This window comes from Sycon ciliatum, chromosome 7 (assembly GCF_964019385.1).
Source record: "Sycon ciliatum chromosome 7, ocSycCili1.1, whole genome shotgun sequence".
In the NCBI taxonomy this organism is placed as follows: domain Eukaryota; kingdom Metazoa; phylum Porifera; class Calcarea; order Leucosolenida; family Sycettidae; genus Sycon; species Sycon ciliatum.
Genome location: NC_088649.1, coordinates 16402968 through 16417826, shown reverse-complemented (window position 1 = coordinate 16417826; position 14859 = coordinate 16402968). Strand labels below are relative to the sequence as shown.

At 47.5% G+C, this 14859-nt stretch overlaps 1 long non-coding RNA gene across 1 annotated transcript; it reads left to right on the top strand.

Annotated features, from left to right (window-relative positions):
* Positions 1-2048: 2048 nt before the first annotated feature.
* LOC135821513 (uncharacterized) lies at positions 2049-12937 on the top strand. Its single transcript, XR_010554384.1, has 3 exons — positions 2049-2097; positions 7694-7765; positions 12863-12937. It is a non-coding gene; the product is annotated as an uncharacterized LOC135821513 (long non-coding RNA).
* Positions 12938-14859: the final 1922 nt, after the last annotated feature.

Sequence of the window (14859 nt, the reverse complement as noted above, 5' to 3'; positions counted from 1 at the left end):
CACTGCTCTGGTTCAATGAGTGTCCAGAGAGGCTGCGAGACAGTCTCCAGTGCGGCATCAGCGAAGTCTAGGACTCGGATGACTATGCTCAAAACCCCAATAATGACTATTGTGTTGAGCTCATCACGTTATCTGGTTGCAGTAATATAGATCAGGTGGGAATAGAGACATTATGTCGATAGGAATCAACTTTATTCTCTTTGTCGAGCTATGTCGCTCCGGCAACAGATGTCATCCATGCGTGAAACACAAAATTACTGTTGGCATCCTAAAAAAAATGCACGGAACACACGACCAACTTACCAGATACACGAAATAGCCGTGGATGCATTTCCGTACCCAACAAGTCGATCTCTCCGGGTTGTACATCAAAAGCAAGTGCTCGAACCTGTCATACCTGTCATACCTGTCATACTGGCCAACCCTCCCGGTTTTCCTGGGAAAATCCCGGGAATCAACACTACTCCCGGGGTCCTGGGGATTTCAAGGAAAATACCGGAAAAGTCACAGTTTCGTCTGATACAGGATTTTTCTGAAACCTCCATGGATTTGCTTTGAATGTCCCGGTTTTTTCAAAAATATGTACGGTGCGCACTTGCACTTCGAACTGTTAACGGCACTTTCAAGACCTGACCACAAGATCTGCACTGACAGGCGCTATAGGCGGGCGCCGACGCGCCGACTGATCGAACTGCAGTGCAGGGTTGAACTGTGCCGTACGCACATCTGCAGATCTGCAGAGTTGAAATTTTTTTGGCGGGAAAATCCCTTTTCACTTGTTTTGTGCCATCCAGGGATTTTGCGAAAAATCCAGGGATTCTGCATGTATTGTCAAGGGATTGAGATTTTTGTGGTTGGTCAGTATGCTACGTGGTCGAAATTGATATGATATTCCTGGAAAACAGGTTGCAGCTAGATCCCAAATCATGAAGTGCAGGGCATCGTGCCTCTTCATGGTTTCGCTCAAGCAGCATTCCATCATACATCACAGTGGTAGCATAGCAAATATCATGTTGCTGATCAACCTGCTGATCATCTGGATTTTGATTCTGATCTTGATTGTCGATCAAATCGATCAAATCCGTCGATCTGCTATGTCACGCGGTGGTCGGCACACGGCCAGTATCAGGACGTAAAATATCGTGCTTCGATCGCACAAATCGAGATGTGTGTGTGTTAGTGTGTGCGTGTATGTGTGTGTGTATGTATGTGTGTGGGTGTTACTATGTGTGTGTGTGCGTGTTAGTATGTGTGTGTGTGTGTGTGTGTGTGTGTGTGTGTGTGTGTGTGTGTGTGTGTGTGTGTGTGTGTGTGTGGTGTGTGAGCGAGATTAAGCGCGTGCTTGTTAGTGCTAGACCTGCGCCTACTGCATCTGCCTCTGAAATAGCCTGACCATGTATACATTCACGCGATTACTCCTCTCGCTATCGTATTATCACACCTCTCTCTGCTTAGATATACCAGCGCTGCCTCCTATTCCATTATCGCTGTCTGATGATTGGTTCAGCCATGGTTCAGCACAACGGAATTATTTTGCCAAGGTTTTCAATGTGTGCCTTTGTGTCTTTTGTATACATAATAATAATCCCTAGTCATAACTCGTAATAGGTTGTCCTTCTGCTCTTTTACCATAATTAAATTGGCTCACCACTAGAACTAAACATTATCATAATTTATTGTTTTACTGCTTATAGAGTTCACTAAATCGAGGGTAAGACACAAAGGGGAACAGACTGAAGAAAAAATTGACTGACACCACAAGGACTCGATCCAGGGACCCTCGCTTGCAGCCAGTAATGCTGTAACCACTGAGCTATGGTGTAGTGGTCATCCCAGCAGAAACAGTTCTACATTTTCTTCAGACTTTGTAACTCACACTTTGAGTGAATCTACACAGCCGGGTGGCACGCAGCCCTCACTGTAACCCACACACTCCACCTACAAACTAGAACGCAAAATAGAGTAATAAGAAATTCTTCCAGGAAGTGATATACATCCTGTCAAAATTCTACTTTGTTGTTGCAGGTATTTGCTCTATAATCAACTTGTTCACCTACCTGCCGGGCTGTTCAAAACCACAACCAAATTACAAGTGCTGTAAGTCATGCTGTGCATGTACCGTAAAAAGGCGTTTTTGGCATAGTTCTCATCTTTTCAGATACGGCAAATGGGTTTTCGGGATTTGGCATTTCGTTAACCCTTTGTGACCCCACTGAAAGTACGACAATTTACTCACCTCCAATTAACATGCACTTTCGCTTGTACTGTATCTCTGCCAAACATTCACCGATTTTTACAAACTTGCCACCGTTGGAAAGGTATTTCCAAGACGAAGCGACTAATACCACACTCAAGCCAGCTACCTGCACGGCCTCTGCTCTGCGTGGCCTAGAATGCCGCTCAAAACAGCAGCCGTGCGCGAACAGCTCCAGCAAAGTTCAAACAGCCGCCATTCCATTCTCCTTCATCACATCGACTTCAAATAAACTACAGTGGAAAGCTCGTTTCAAGCGCAAAATTTTGATGTGCAGCATGCTTGAGTATGACATAGCACTCCGGGGAAAACCCCTGCCAAGCGCAGTGTGAAAATTTGAATTTTTCGATCGGAGTGAATTTTTCAGTTTTCCGCCGACCGCGAGTCTCACCACGGCGGCATCGTACCTCGTAGAGACTTCAAATAACTTCGACGTGATAGCCAATGTTCCTCTCGAGACGTAGACGCTTTGTTTATGAGAATCGGGGAAGGAACACCAGAGATATAATATTTTTAGTGCCACTGTATACCAATCGATCGATATCGATCGATGGGGTCACAAAGGGTTAATTATTGTTTGCAACTACACAACAAGCCGACCTGTTTGGGAGCCATTACGCGTTGTATTACCAGGAGATAGGCAACAATTGCCGCATACAATATGCAATATTCTGGTCCAATGCCAGAGCTAGTATTGCAAGCACCGCTGTGCGTTAGTATGGCCAATGCCGACACTAACTGGGGCAACAATTGCCCGGCGAGAATTCAGACGTGTCAATACACGAGCATGCAGAGGGGATGCACTTGTGGGCGAATGTAGGCGCACTTGGCTCAATGCCGGCCTGACCCACGATCCCTACTGTTGAATTCAGACGTGTCAATACACGAGCATGCAGTAGGGATGCACTTGTGGGCGAATGTAGGCGCACTTGGCTCAATGCCGGCCTGACCCACGATCCCTACTGTTGAATTCAGACGTGTCAATACACGAGCATGCAGTAGGGACGCACTTGTGGGCGAATGTAGGCGCACTTGGCTCAATGGCGGCCTGACCCACGATCCCTACTGTTAAATTCAGACGTGTCAATACACGAGCATGCAGTAGGGATGCACTTGTGGGCGAATGTAGGCGCACTTGGCTCAATGCCGGCCTGACCCACGATCCCTACTGTTGAATTCAGACGTGTCAATACATGAGCATGCAGTAGGGATGCACTTGTGGGCGAATGTAGGCGCACTTGGCTCAATGCCGGCCTGACCCACGATCCCTACTGTTGAATTCAGACGTGTCAATACACGAGAATGCAGTAGGGATACACTTGTGCGCGAATGTAGGCGCACTTGGCTCAATGCCGGCCTGACCCACGATCCCTACTGTTCTCCCTTACGGGATGGCTTAAAGGCTGCACTTGTGAGCGAATATAGGCGCACTTGGCTCACTGCCTGCCTGACTCACGATCCTTACTGTTCTCCCAAAAATACAACATGACCCAAACATGATTTATCGGCATTACTATTTACAGCAATTGATGCGAGTGCCGGTCAATGCGGCTGCCCATTAGCATAGTGGGCAATGCGCTCTAAGTACCGGATCTGGAACAACGCTGCTGGCACTGATCAGTCCCTGGGTGTAGCTTGCCCTGGCTAGGTTCTGCTCCGCTGCTGGAGCGGCCAAGTCCTCGCGTGCAGGCTAGTCCGCGGAGTAGGTTTTGTTCCTGTCGGGTCTAAATTGCGGGATGGCAGTGCGTTTCGCAGCTCAGCAGAGCGCATTTTGGCTGGACATCGCTCACTGGCAGAGACATGGTTGATCGGATATTGATCAGAAACTGGGCGCGATCATCAAGCAATTTGACCGTCAACGCAGCAAAGCAAAGGAGCGTTATGGCTGGACATCGCTCAATGGCACTGACAGAGACATGGTGGATCGGATATTGATCAGAAACTGGCCGCGATTGTCAAACAATTTGACCGTCACTGCGTTAGCACAGCAAAGCAAAGAGCGTTTTGCCTGGACATCGCTCACTGACAGAGACATGGTTGATCGGATATTGATTAGAAACTGGCCGCGATAGTCAAACAATTTGACCGTCAGCGCAGCAAAGCAAAGAGCAATTTGGCTGGACATCGCTCACTGACAGAGACATGGTTGATCGGATATTGATCAGAAACTGGCCGCGAAAGTCAAACAATTTGACCGTCAGCGCAGCAAAGCGAAGAGCTGTCAGCGCAGCAAAGCGAAGAGCTGTCAGCGCAGCAAAGCAAAGAGCGTTTTGGCTGGACATCGCTCACTGACAGAGACATGGTGGATCGGATATTGATCAGAAACTGGCAGCGATAGTCAAACAATTTGACCGTCAGCACAGCAAAGCGAAGAGCAAGAAACAACAGCATGGCGAATTGGAGTAATGCGCATGCTCCGCACAGTCCCGTGAGGAAACGCGGGAATTCGGAGTGCATGCATGTTAAGAGTGTACCAATGTTGCTTATGGCAAGGATGTTGGTGTGTTGCTAACTCCACTTACCGTGCCATGCACGGAAACTTATATATCTCATGTACCCTCCCCCACCCTTTATGACCCGAATCTGACGCCGCTCGCGGAAGACTTTTCCAGGTGGAACTCCGTGGAAGCAAAGAGCTGAGATAGCGTCTTTCCAAGTTCCCTGGCGCATTCCTTCAAGACAGGAGCGGAAACACCGTCGGGCCCAGTCGCCTTTGAGGAATTCAAGATGAGGTAGAAGCCGGTGGACTGCATTGGGACAAAAGTGAACTGTCGTTAGCGCATGTGAGCCAGTGAATGCTGTGTTCGGTAAGTTCATCGTAGTAAGTTTGAGGCCTTGTACACTGCATTTGTTGGAAGAGAAACGTGAGAAAGCTTCCAAGTTCTCATAACTTGTGGCCCTCTCGCAACCTTTAAGGAGGCTCCAACCTTCTGCGCTGCGCAGCCGGTCTGGCGCTCTGTTTTTTGCAGGCAAACGTCTTGTTTTTGCCGATAAAGAGCGAAAAGTTGGGAAATTCCCATCTCAACTATTACTTACTAAAATTTGAACTTCGCGATCGACAGTCATATCAGAGAATATTGTTTCATTCTTCACCTGAGTCTTCCGTGGGCCGTATTTCACCGCGCAACTGTAGGTGACAGTCTTTTCTGGAAAACACTGACATGGTCACTTTCGTGTATTGCTCGCGAGAAACCTGTTCAGACATTTCTCAAGTTATCTGGTGACATCTGCGCTGTGCTAACTAATTACTTACTACCAACACACAGCATAGAAGTCAGTGAAAGCTTGTAATCTTTCACTAGTTTTAGACATGTCATATTCCTAGCACTGAGGTAACATGTGTAGTCATAGAAATATTAACACCTAATGTTGGGAAGGCCGTCGTGGCCATGTGTTTTTTTTATGATGTATTTACTATTTATTCAATATTTCTCTTAGGATGTGAAATATGAAATGTCTCAGAAATTCAGTTTATTTTGGAATGCACTTTCGCATACATGTGGTGATTTAGCCTACAGTTAGTTCACGCGTCATTTCGTGGGTTGTTTGTTTCTTGCGTTGCACAGTGCAAGACAATAATTTGCACAACTGCACAAGAGTATTGACGTTGACTCTCAAAATGATTCTTGGTCGCCTTTTGTTTGTTTCTTCTAAGTTAGTTTTGACAAAGGGACATGTATTTTCGTTTTGTCTTTTCTCGCAGTGTTTCCTTTCATTTCTAAGCCGCGACGCCATCGTGTACTGCGGTACGACGGGTCACGTGCTGCCAACCTACTGCATTCTTTATTTACCAGTTTTCACGGCTACACTGCATGCATTGTATAATGACTCATAATTATGTTTTGCTCTGCGCTGAATCCCATACTAGTGTAGGGCTTTTTCAGAGTTTGCTTTCGGTGAGGCTCGGCAAGTTCGGTTCTTCGAAAGAAAGAGAAAGAGTTGTCTTTTTGTTTTTTTGCGAAATATCTATTTTACTACCACAAAGTCTTCCCGTTGCCACGGCTGTTCGCGCACGGACATCTAACAATATGGAGTCGTTCGGTGCGATTTACGTAACGCGGTGCAAACCTCATAAATACGATGGGAGTTTGCGTTTTGGGATGAAACCCATGTCACTCTCCGTGTGGTTCCACGATTTCGCAAGTCAAACCAGGATTTATTATTTGAAAGCGCTCGAGCGAGATACTCAATATCCAGACAATTTGAGAGAGAAGGAAGGTAAAAGGAACTCTTGCCGTGGTCAACCAGCATCCTGACCTTTTCGAACCTCTCCAAGCTGTCCCTGGTAGTCTGGATATTGACGCACGCGCTGATTTTCAGCTTCTCCTCGCCGGGATCACGGGTGCAACTTTCAAATTTGCCGATATGCACTCGAACAAACGCACAATTGAATCTACATCACAATTTCGGGGCTATCTGTGTGCTTGCTGCCTTTTTCAGCAATACCCCACATGTCTACTGGGCAGTTTCCACCAGGCCTCGGCCTCCTGGACTCAACAGCCACTCCAGCGCCATGCCATCTGTCCCCTAAATCGCATGAAAAGGTAGCTCAGCATCGAACGCACGGGACCTGAAGTTTGTGCACGGGACGTGATAAAACTTGGTGAAGATAGCCAGAAGATAGTCCTCTACCTGGGAAAACTGAAAGCTAGACTGGGAAAACTCCTGAAAGGGCTTCTTGACGCAGGCATGTCAACGATGAATCAAGGAACGAGCGAGAAAGAAGGCTTGACTTGTGCAACGCGGAACAAACTGTTCCTGAGACGAAGTTGGCCATGCTGAGAAATTGAAAATTCAAATTTCCTTGCCGATCCAGCCCAATCGAGGCTTTTGGCTGCCATCTTGTTAAATGTCCAAATTTCGCGGAAAAAACAGCCGTGTTGCGTGTGAGAACCTGCATGACACCTAAGAACACCAAATTGATGTATATAACTTCTCCTTTGCAGACTTACACTTCATACAGCATCCTGATGAGGGCAATTTGCCAAAAACGTTGAAAATGATTCTGAGAAATGAAAATGAGTTGTGAATTTGCAGTGCCCAGGGAATGAGCATGTGTGCTCACCAATTCTCTTCGAAAAAAGAAGTGACAATAAAAAGAACTTTCTCCGGTACACACCTGGAGGTTGAACAGCTCTTCTGTCCGGCTTTGTTGTTGTTATAAAATCTCATAAAAACAGAAATGGCTAGCAGCTTTTATAGGCAACAGACCACATACGCTAACGTATGGGGATACGCTAACGTACAAGGATACGCTACAAGCAAGGCAGGGATACTACACAATGTACATATTATCCAAGTCATGGGGTGCATATATCGGAAAAGAGATTTTTGCGTAGTTCTGTTATTTTGATATGCGGTAAATGTGTATAAAGAGTATTAATAGATTCTTCCAGGAAGTGATATACATCCTATCAAAAATCTACTTTGTTCTCCCAGAGATTTGTGGAATAATAAACTTGTTCACCTACCTGCCGGGCTGTTGGACGCGACAACCGAATTGGAATACCTGTAAGTCATGTTGTGCATGTATCGTAAAAACTAAAAACTTTTTACTAAAAAGGCTGTTCTTTTATAATGTGGAGAATGGGATTTCGGGATGTGGCATCTAGGCATATGCGGATAATGCCGGCAGAAAATTGGCAGAATTCGGTACTTTTTCTTGTAAATTTCATGCATGTTTGGTATGGGGATAAAGAAATGGAGCAAAATTCGAGAAATTGCCCGCCATAAGGTTTGTATCGTTCTGCCAATTTCACTGCTTTTCGAGCAGAATCTGCCACCCTTTCGATGATTATCCGCCAGTGCCCAGTGGCATCTCGTTGGTTGATCTTAGGTACCCTTCCCCACTCTTTATGACCGACACTTGATGACACTCACGAGTTGGTCGCAACCAACGTAAGCGAAAATGTGGATCTTCATCCACCCTGTACCGAAACCCGTGCAGAACCAAGAGCAGCCTTGTATCAGATACAGTTGTATGTAGACAGCTACGAAGGACCATCCATCTGCTAAGGATGATCATGGCCACTGCAGGTAGCCATGGAGTTTTGACATCATGGGGAAGCTTCGACACGCTAGCTGCTATTGCTATTCATTTTCCACTCTTCTTGCTCCTGGGTGCCATTGTCCTGGTCTGTCAAGGTCATAAGCATCATAAGCATGCACACAATCGTAAAACATTCTCTTAGGCGTCACCTTCTTTGTTGTCCAGTTGGCCTTTGTAGCCATCGTCTAGGGCCCAACGTAAAACCCCTGAACTGGGAGAGCAGGGAATTGGACGTAAAAGAACCTACCACTGCGCAGGGGAACGACGAAAACGATTTCATGCCCCAGGGGCTGCTGTGGCTGTCGACGTCAGCGAGAACATCTGGCGTGTCGTTGACGTACGCCTTGAAAAGTCTTGGTCCAAGAATGCTTCCCTCAGGGACTCCAGCGGTGGTCGTGTACGTAGATAACGTACGCCTCCAACGAGGCACTGTAAGGAACGGGTGTCGAGGGACGAGGCCAGCCATCTCTGAAGCAGACCATTGATGCCTAGGCTTCGCATCTTGTGGAGGAGGCCGACATGTGAGACACGATCAAATGCTCCTGTGATGTCCACAGCAAGGATACGCGCCGCCCTCCACAGCCCACAGCGCTTGCCCAGGCAGTTTGGAGAGCTTGCAAAGTGTCTGATGTTCCGAGGCCTCCGCGAAATCCAAATTGGTGCGACGTGAGCAGATGGTGGTCCTCAAAATAGTTTACGATGTGTCTGTTTACTAGAGTTTCCATGATTTTCGAGATTATGCACAGTAAGGATATGGGCCTGTAGTTGAGCGGGAAGATCGCTTGTGGATGAGAACCACGGTGGCCGTCTTCCACACCCTAGGGTAGACTCCAGACCGGAAGCATGGGGCAAATAACTTGGACAGTGGCTCTGCAAGCTCGTGAGCACATTCCTTAAGGACGCAAGCAGAAATACTGTCAGGCCCTGTAGCCTTGGAGACATCGAGCTTTGCCAGGAGGCGGCGCACAGCCTCTGGGCGGAAGCGGATGGTGCAAAGAGGTGGAGCATCTGAGGGAGCAGGGTCCATTAGGTCAGCCTCCACAAGGTCCGGACCGGCAACGCTACATTTCCTTGAGAAGAAGCGAGAGAATGCCTCGGCTTTCCCTGAGCTCGTTGCCGACTCGCGGCCGTCAGAGTTGACAATTAGGGGAATTTCGAGCTGTGTGGAGTTGCCAGCGGCGTTCTTCAACTTCGTCCACGACTGTTTGTCTCTGAGGGACCCAGTTGAGAGGCCGCGTGATCGGAACTGAGTGGCGATCGCTACAGTCACGGAATTGGTGAATGCCTGCTGAAGTGCTGGGTCATAAGGGTGTTTTCTCCGGTCGCGCCAGCGCTTTTTCTTCTCCCTCTCAGTCTGGGTGCATTCAGGCGTCCACCATACCGGATCGGAAGGCCTCGTTTCCAGAACTTTGGATGGGAAAAATTATGCAACAGCTGCAGTTATCGAAGCGGTAACTTGCTCACAGGAAATTTCCTCCGTGATGATATCACCCCATTCCACGTTGCGAAGGTGCGCCCTGACGCGATCCCAGTCTGCCCTGTTGTAGCAAAATACTGGGGGGGGGGGGGGGGGGGGTTCACGTCTATGGAGCACATCAGAAAAGTCTGAGAGTACAACTGCATGGTCAGATCGACCGAGGGGTGGAAGTGTACGTGTAGTTACTGGGGACGTGAATGTTGACATTATGAGCTCTAGCGGGTTGTCTCCGCGGGTGACATGCTGAAAAAGAAGATGGGCAGCAGGTATCTTCGAGAGCCTCGCCTGCAGGCGTAGTTTTTGAGCTGTTCAACCAAGCCTGGTTGTGCACGTTGAAATCGCCAGCTAGGATAATGTGCGGGCCCTGCTGTCTAGCTTCTGAGAGGATGGTATCGGGATGGTCAATTATGGTGAGAACGCCAGGGGCACAGGACTCCGGCCGATACACTGCTCCAAAGACAGTGCGGAGACCTGGGCCCAGCTGGAGAGAAAACCAGATGATCTCATGTGCGGTGGACATGAGTTCAGTGATGAGCATGGAGGGGAGTGACGACTTCACCCAGATGGCTACCCCTCCCCCTTGTGCCGTTCTGTCCAACCAAAATGGTGAGCTGTATCCAGGGAAACTAATGTCAGAGGGAAGCACTTTCTCCGCAGTGAACTTCGTTTCTGTCACAATTGCGACGTCGGGCTGATGCGGCAGGAGTGCGTGCTGTAGGTCGGGAAGTTTGCTGGCTAGGCCGAAATACGTTTGTGCAGAGAATATGAAGATGCTTGCTACACTTCATTGCAGGAGGAGGTAATTAAAAAGGGGAGTGGAATTTGGCATAAGCGGGTGCATGGCTACATGTATGGCTAAGGGTCCTAAAAATCTAATGAAATACCTAAAAGGTGTGGAGAACAACGTCACTGTAGGCTAGGATTGAGTATCCTGTCATACCAGTTTGCTGAGACGTGAGCCCTGTGCTGGGGCAAGGGGTTGGCTGTGGCCAGGGTCGATGTTGTTGCTCTCTCTTTTTTTTTTTGGAATTTTAGAAATCAGGTGAGGATTCCGCACTGGGACTGGTTATCCTGCGTTGTTCGGAGGTAATCCAGTTTGTTGGCTGTTTAGAAATGTCTGTGTTAGACACCAGTGAGGATAGGAGATATTCAACAAGCGCCGAATCTGGGTGATTGCATGTTGTGATGGTAGGAGTGGTTGTGTCGGTGTGCAGTGGGGTTGGATGTTGTCATACCTGTACCTCTGCGGCCTGGCGGCGTTTCAGGGTGCACAGTCGTGCTGGTTGCCGACATGGGCGATATAATGTCGTGTTCGTACTGGTCGTTGACTGGGTCATTTGGTGCGAGATGGAGAGCAGGTCCGCTTTCGGAGTGGTGTTGGCACCGTCGGAGGCGGTTTCGGATACGGCGCTGGCGTGGGTCAAACTCTGGGCCGCTTTTGGTGCCAAATCGGTACGGTGAGAGTCAGTTTCAGCTCCGCTGTTCCGCTCTGTGCTGCCTGTGCTGCTGCCTTCTCTGCCGGGATGCGTGGAGGTGTGTACACTGCGACAGTTTAGGCTTTATTCCAACAAGAATGGTGAGACATTTTCGAAATTTGAGAAATACCTCAAAACCCACTCGTAGCGGTCATGACGAGTAGTCCCTCTGAACTCCTGAGACACGAACATGTTTCACATTGTCACGACTGGTCTCTTAACCAGCTCCCCCTTCGCGTAGAAGTTTCGAGGCTTGCTAATGGTCCCTAGTCATAACTCGTGACAGGTTGTCCTTCTCCTCTTTTAACGTAATTAACTTGGCTCACTATCCGAGTAAAACTATTTAAAAAAATCATAACTTATTGTTTTACTGCTTATATAGAGAGTTTCCTCTGAGACAAGAATGCGACAATACTCATAAAAGGACTTTACGAAAATCTTGAAAGTTTTGGTTTCACAAGTATACTTTCACTTTGAAGCCTTCTCATCAGGTGAAATAAAGGCAAAGGAAGAGGAAAAGGAACACTGAATTAAGTACGGTAAGGAGGTGGTCAAGCAGCGCAAGGAAGAAGATAGCTAAAGTAAACAGCGAAAATGCGTGACCTATACACATAGCAATAATGACACAAAAATGCAAGTGCGAGAAAACTCAATCAGCGTGACATGTAGTGCGACAACAAGAGACAATCACTGGACATAACTAACGAGGTTGTGACAACCTACCTAACAGCCTAAGTGTGAATTTAATTTGCTTTTGCTTGCTTGCAAAGGTTGGGTTTCTTTGTTAGGATGTATACGGCTTCAAAACAATCTAGCACTGCGTACACATGACACGATCGAACAAAATCATCTGAATACACAACACAACAATCAGGATGCTCAAACAAATGACTAGCAATGGACGACTCATACTTATCAGAACTAACATCAGAATAATCAGCATGTGCCACGGACACATCCGATACCAAATGGCTAGTCGTGTGGACCCTAGCCATTGCCGCTGTCAGTGCTTTAGACGCTGCCATCACCGTCAGTGCCGATCTTTGCTGTTGCTTGGCGTTGATGTCAGTGCTTTAGACTGCCATCACCATCGCTGCCGATCTTGTCAACATCTGGACTCACGCATCCGACAACAGGAGACGTCCAGCAAAGAATCATCCTGGTACAAGATGATCTAACGCAGCGGCATCATCACCAAGCAACGTCACCTCACAATTAACTAGACCACCGGAAAAACAACCGGACAAGACACTTACTGGCGTGGCAGTGACAGGAACCGCATCAACTAGAAGAATGACAAGATCGGCAACGACGGCAATGGCAGCAGGAGCAGTCTGAAGAACAAATTGCCTGACCCCACCAAGACTCGAACCAGGGACCCTCGCTTGCAGCCAGCGATGCTGTAACCACTGAGCTATGGTGTAGTGTTCATCCCAGCAGAAACCGTTCAACATTTTCTTCAGACTTCGTAACTCACACTTTGTGTGAATCTATACAGGCTGGTGGGACGCAGCCCTCACTGTAATCCACACACTCCACCTACAAACTAGCACGCAATATTCTTCCAAGATCATACATCCTATCCAAATTCTACTTTGTTTACCCAGAGATTTGGACGATAATCAACTTGTTCACCTACCTGACGGGCTGTTCAAAGCCACAACCAAATTACAAGATCTGTAAGTCATGTTGTGAATGTAACGTAAAAAGGCGTTTTTGTCGTAGTTCTTTTGAGATGTAGCAAATGGGATTTCGGGATATGGCATCTCGTTGATTGATCTCATGTACCCTTTATGACCCGAAGCTGACGCCGCCCGTGGAAGACTTTTCCAGGTAGAACTCCGTGTTAGAAGCAAAGAGCTGAGATAGTGTCTTTACAAGTTCCATTGCGCATTCCTTCAAGAAAGCAACTAGCTCCTGCGATTTCTTTTCCACTTAGCCACCTATTTTAACCTCTCCTTTACCAGAGGCAAGTTCCCTACCGACTGGAAACTGGCTAAATGTGCGCCTATTTACAAGTGAAAAGGCAGAAAATCCAAAAGCGAGTAACTATCGCTCAATTTCCCTCCTGTCCTGTATATCTAAACTTTGCGAACGGCTCTTCTTCAATCAATTATATAATCATATTTCTCCTGCTCTGGATCCCTCGCAATCTGGGTTTCGTCGTGGTGACTCGACTGCTCTACAGCTCACCAAGCTGATCCAAAACATTTCCGACCATCGTCATATGGGGCGGAAAGTTGCCATGTGCTTTTTCGACCTCGAGAAAGCTTTCGACACCGTGTGGCACTGTGCATTACTTGCTAAACTTCCCAAAGTTTTCGGTGTGTGTGGCGCAGTGCTAGAGTGGATTACAGACTACCTATCCGACAGAACGCAAGTTGTCTTTGTAGGTGGACTTCTCTCAGATGCCTCACCTGTTCTGTCCGGAGTGCCGCAGGGATCCATCCTAGGGCCCCTCCTTTTCCTAGTGTATATTATTGAACTTCCCAGTCATGTTGAAGGTGTGTCCTTATTTGCTGACGATACTGCACTGCTCCGGTTCAATGAGTGTCTAGAGAGGCTGCGAGACAGTCTCCAGGGCGGCATCAACGAAGTCCATCTGTGGATGACTACCTGGAGATTTAGACCTAATATCGCCAAGACTGAGATATTATTCCTGCCGAACTCGGAGACAACCTATGCATTTACTCTTCCCGGCTCCCTAACAGACCTCACAGTGGTAAAGCAACTTAAGCATCTTGGTTTGGTCATTGAGTCAGACTTATCGTTTAGTAGACATGTCGACTATATCTGTAGCAAAGTCAGTAAAGCTGTTGGCTATCTCGTGTCTCATTGCTCCCACCTACCGCTTGAATGCATTTGCCTTTTTTATCATTGCTATATTCTCCCCATTTTTTCTATTGCTCAACCACCTGGTCATCCCTACTAAGTAAATCGTTAATGAGTACCCTGGAAGTCCACAATAAGAGGATGCTGAAAGTCCTTTTCCGCAAACCTTCCCTATCTCTAGTCAAGCGGATCGAAAACTGTGTATTGTTGTTCATTCTATTCGTCTTGACAAAGCCCCGCCACACTTGCGTAAATATAACTGGTTTCTTCCCACTCGTTCTACGCGCAATCCCTGCACTTTACCTAAAGCCCGAACATCAGCTTATACCAGATCTCCGTTTTTTGCTGCCTATTCTCTCTGGCTGGCCCTGCCTCTATCAGTAAAATCGTCTTGTACCCTAAATGATTTTAAGGCCAATATGAAGGTCGTGTTCTAATAGAGAGGTTCTGCTATACATGAAACATAGAGAAATCACGTAGAGAGCAGGTATCTGGGTAAGAGTCTATTGCTTCGTATGTTTTGGGTCCAGATTTCTACGCGGAGATGACGTTCTCTACGTTGTGGCACACGCAAAGAAAATGCGTACGGATTGGCTGGGTATCGATCAACTGATGCAGAAAACTGCCAAACATGGAAGGGGAAATTCCCAGTACTCATTCCACGTGACTTCTCTACGTGAAGAGTAGAGCAGAACAGGATTTCTTTACGTTACGGGAACGCGAAGAGACTTCGCGTGATTCTTTGCGTCGCGTTCCCGAAACGTAGAGCAGA